We start from the raw sequence: 4,947 nt of genomic DNA on the forward strand, positions 1-4,947 counted from the left end.
TGTATGAAGACATTTGACTGTTCTTAGACAACATTCGTTCTTACACGTCAGAAAACATAAGTAACTGAAGGGATGGCTAACATACAGTAGCTAAAAATGCTAACGTATGATTGAGCTAACAGCTTTCTTTATCCTGCTAACGTGTCACCGCAGCTTTAGAACCTATTGATTTTGTGGACAGTTGCCAGGGACACGACCCTCAGGTTTAACCCCCTTTCCTTCCTCTCACTTCACTGAATCAGATTTAAACTTGGACGAGAGCTGAAGAAAAACAACATTTGCCAATAAAATTGTAAGATTTTTTTTTTTTTTGACTGCTGAGGTGATTTAAGACAACGAGGAGGAGGAAGATTGACACCTCGCCATCGTCTGTGGCTCCTGGACCCCGACTGTTCTGTCAGTTCTGATGTGGGTCAGGCAGCGTATGTCAGGCCTCGGCTCTCGCTCCAGCGTGCAGAGACTCTGGACTACAATAATCATTTCCATTTCCTCTCTCCTTTTCCATGAGTCAGTCAGAATTAATTCAGCTGCCCTTTACAAGATTAGGATTCCACGGAGCGACGGCGCGCCCACTTATCTCTGCATAACATGAGTTCCATCAGAGCTGAAAACCCAGTCTGTCTTCACAGGGTTAAGAACCCGTTCATCCCGTTTCTTTATTTTTGTCACAAAAATAAAACACAACGCCACAAAACGCCCCATTGGGGGACAAATAAAGTCAAACTGAAGCTGATCAGTGTAAGAAAAAAAAGTCAGGGAACACCACCATCTTCTACACAGATGAACTCAGATTAACGGCTGACGCCGCGGTCGAGCCCAGAACACGGACGCCGCTCATTATTAGAGCAGAAAACCTTCAGGATTTTGTCCACATTCTACCACTTTTTCCACCACTTTTTTGTGACGTTCCTGTTAAGTGAAGAGTGTTTACACAACTGTCACTACACGAAGCTGCTGATGTTTGCATTTAGCTCAAAGCGCCGCTGTGCTGGAGCTGGGAGTGAGGCTGCGGCCCCCAGAGTGAAAAATCCTCTCTTCACTTATTATCTCCCGAGTGCAGCTCAACGAGACAGAGCTGGAAGGAACGAGGGAGAAAAAAAAAAAAAAAGAGGACTAAAATTAGGACACCGAGGGAATAAGAGACGTGGGTCGCGGCTCATCTCTGGGGCCGCCAGCTGATTTTTCTTAGAAAAAGAAGCAGAAATTTGTCAAAGTGCAGAAACAACCTGTTACAGTTCAGCTCCAATGGCAGCTGTTTATCTGAGTGGAAATGGTGCTGATAATATCCCAGAATTCATTGCACGACTCATCAACTTTTGAGGCAACAGAACATTTCTAAGACCTTAGTCCAAAACCTTTTTTTCGAGGGAGGTCAAATTTACTAATGGACCAAGTACTACTACTGTGATGCAGTAACTGCATCGACAACATGAAGTGAGTAACAAATATTGTTCCTGGTTTAAAAAAAAAAAAGGTCAGTTTTTCTAAACATTTTACAGATAAACGAAAAAAGTAGAAGAGCTGGAGGAAGAAGATTGTTCCTGGTTTTCATTAAAAAAACTTTTTCATTTACAACTTTAGCAATGACTGACGTCCTGGAGAGAACGATAAAAATCTTCTTTTTTTTTGTCTTGGAACATTTTGACTAACCCTCCTAAGACACCGTACAGCTCTGGACGGCCCAGAGTCGGGATGAGAACAAATCATTAAAAAAACTTGCTGCCACCATGTGGATCTGTGGGTAAAACGGCGACGGTGTCAGGGACAAACACGTCACAGACGAACAGAAACGAAGGTTAGTCATGTCTGTTTTTGATCTTCCTCTGTTTGAAATGTAAATTTGAGTTTTTCTTGGCCCGACATGATTAAAAAAAATCTGGATTGGCGCTCGTTCTGAATGATTCATAAAACAAACTACGGCTCCTGCCTCTTGAAAGCGTCAGATTTCGTCTAATCTTGGGCCTGAGAAGCAGCGAGGTCTTTCTCCCAGCACGAGGTCTCAAACGACGGAGTTTAAATAATGACTTCTCAGAAACGGAGGGAGAGCCTTCAGGACCCGCGCTCTTTAAAGATTCAAAAAGTCGTTTGGATCACAGCTCATAAGTAAAGAATATTCTGGGCTGAATGAGCGACGGGAGCAGGTGGGGGGCCGGGGGGGGGTGAGGCAGAGGAGCCGAGGGTGAAGACAATCAGGGCGAAGTGAAAGTGAAGAGAATGAGGAGTTGGTTTCTCAAGTTTATTTGATCTGTGGTTATCAAAGACAATGCCCAAGAACATAAGTTATGATAAAAAGCCTTCATGGAGGGAGGGGGGGGGCATGGGAGTTTGACATGAAACAGCTTCATCATCATCATCATCATCATCATCAGAAACAACCGAGTTTTCGTTCGCAGTAGCAAAGTGAACTAAATTTAAAAAGTCAAACTAAAACAAGGAGACGTGGAGACGTGGTCTCGGTGGAGTGCTCTCAGAGTCTGTGGACGGAGTCTGTGTCAGTGTTAGGGCTGTCACTCTTCATCTAGAGGTCAAACGTCTTTTTAAAACAACAACTAAAAGTGTAAAAGTAACGCTTAAAATACTTAGCATGTCCGCTGCAGTAACTACGTGCCCCAGCAGGGGGGGCCATGTGAGCCAAATCCAATTTTCGTTTACACAGTTCCAACCAAATGCCATGTATTTTTTTTCTTTGCATTTGAAATATGTGTGTGTGTGTGTGTGGACAATTAGCGTCAATCTTTCATGTACGAATCACAAAAAGTCCGGACAGATGAGGCGTCGATGTTTTTTTTCTCTCTCTGTCAAATATGGCTAAAGTTGTAGATTTCTGCTACGGCAGACGCAACTGGCTGAGTCTGGTTGCACACTCCATTAGCTTAAGGCTGGATAACAGCTGCCAATTAGTTGTCGTGGCAACATCCGCGCCGCTGTATCTGCTGCACCATCTGACGCTGCCTGTTCTTGGCTTCTTGTCCGTCTCTGCCACTTCGTCTCTATGGCTTTGTATTTACTTTGGCTGGTGGAGAAAAAAACTGCATCACGGTTGTTGTCGACGCACTTCGCCTATACAGTACTGTGTTGTTTGGCTGTTAGCGAGTAAGCTAACCAGTCAATCTGAACCGACAGGTGCTAACGGTTTCAATTTCAAATCCTGGGTTCTCAACTATTACAGAACCAAAAATAAACCGCTTTTCATGGTTCTGTTGATTGACAACTGTTAATCCCTTTGTGCCAGCACGTACTTTAGCAGGCGTCCAGCGAGGAAGTAGTTTGTGGTTTTTGACATTAGCAAGGGAAGCTAAGTAGCATCTATAAGGCGATATTATGCGCGCTGATCCCTCATGCTCATCCCTCTGTGCCTGCACGCTGCTCACTCATTCAACAAATGACAGTTTTTCCCGTGCATGTATTTTACACCAGGGCCAGTGTGTTCAACCCATAATGCCTCTGTGACTGCGGGCTGTTTTTAATCACTTGTAAACAAGCGAGCTAAAAGTCAAAGAGGCCGCACATTAGACATAAACATCTCTTTACTTGTTGACTTTTAATGCCTCTGTGCCTGCACGGAATTCCTCACTCTGGATATATTTTTACACACTGCTCTGGCAGAGATCTGAGGACGGAGACGACTGACGGTAAAACCTGTAAAAACAAAAATACATGTGAAACATACTATTAAAAAAAAACAAAAATCAAATAACTTTAAAGGTGTAAAAGTGCGCAAATAAAACATTAACTCTTCAATTTTTGGGAAAAGTGACAGCCCCACAGTGTGTGCAACAAATATTCACCATACTTCAAAAATAAAATAATAATAAAAAAAAATTTGACGAGTTCTTTGCACCGGTTTACCACTGTTGTTCCAAGTGCTGAGGGCCGAGGACGGTGCCACCTACTGACAGCACCGGTCTCCTGCTGGTTACACAAACACTTTTCAGCTGAAAGGAAATAAAAAACACACACACACACACAGCTCAGGCACCAGGTCGTGACATGGCCGCTTGGATTCAAACACACACACACACAGAGTACAGTATAGAACGCAGCAGTCCCACACACACAAAATGAAGACGGTTTTAAACACTCGATAAAAAAGCACAAGGTGGTGTCGTCAAATGAATTGCACATGAAGAGACAGGGTGGAGGAAGCACGGTGAGAGGAGCAGGGCGTAGAGGGAGGTGCAGCGGTGAGAGGAGGAGACAGTACATTCAGTAAACAATAAAAAAAGGGAGACGGGTGAGGCAGTGGGGGAGGAGGAGGAGATAAGGGGGAGAAAAAGGCGAGATAAGAATCAAAACTGTTGAAAATCAATTAAATAAAAATGAAAACACTTTTCTTTCCTTCTTCAGTTTGTCTTTTTTTTTTTTTTTTTTCAGTCGTATTGGGAGCGGGCCCCGCCTCCTGTGTGTGAGTCGGTGCTTCAGTCACATCCCAGAGCGAGCGCTCGCTCAGCTGTGTGTCTGAGTTTTCATTGTTTTTGTTTTTGTTTTTTTCTTCTTCTTCTTTACTTAAAGTCATTGTTCACGTCTAACGTCTCTACAGACCCCGGCGTCGCGGCGTCAGGGGGAGGGAGTAGTGGTCCAGGGTGCAAGTCTGCTGTGACCTGACGGACGCACAGGCATTTACACAAGTGCACAAACACACACGCACACTGTCTCACACACACACACGTTCAGTGTCACACATTAACACACAGAGTGCATTCTCTTCCCATCAGTCCTCGGTACAGGATTTTTTCTCTCCTCTCAGCTGAACTCACTGAGTTTGTCTCTCTTCTTCTTCATCTTCTTCATCGTCTTCATCGTCTTCTGTACAAAAGCCGCCTCCTTCCCTCGGAAACGGCGTCTGCAGGTTCCTCCTCGCTCCTTCGTCTTCAATCATCTGAATCGTTTTTATGTTGGGTTTTTTTTGTTGTAATTTTTTTTACAGCATTTCTCCTTTTTTTTTTT

This window comes from Cynoglossus semilaevis, chromosome 7 (genome assembly GCF_000523025.1).
Source record: "Cynoglossus semilaevis isolate Cse_v1.0 chromosome 7, Cse_v1.0, whole genome shotgun sequence".
NCBI classification, from domain to species: Eukaryota; Metazoa; Chordata; class Actinopteri; order Pleuronectiformes; family Cynoglossidae; genus Cynoglossus; species Cynoglossus semilaevis.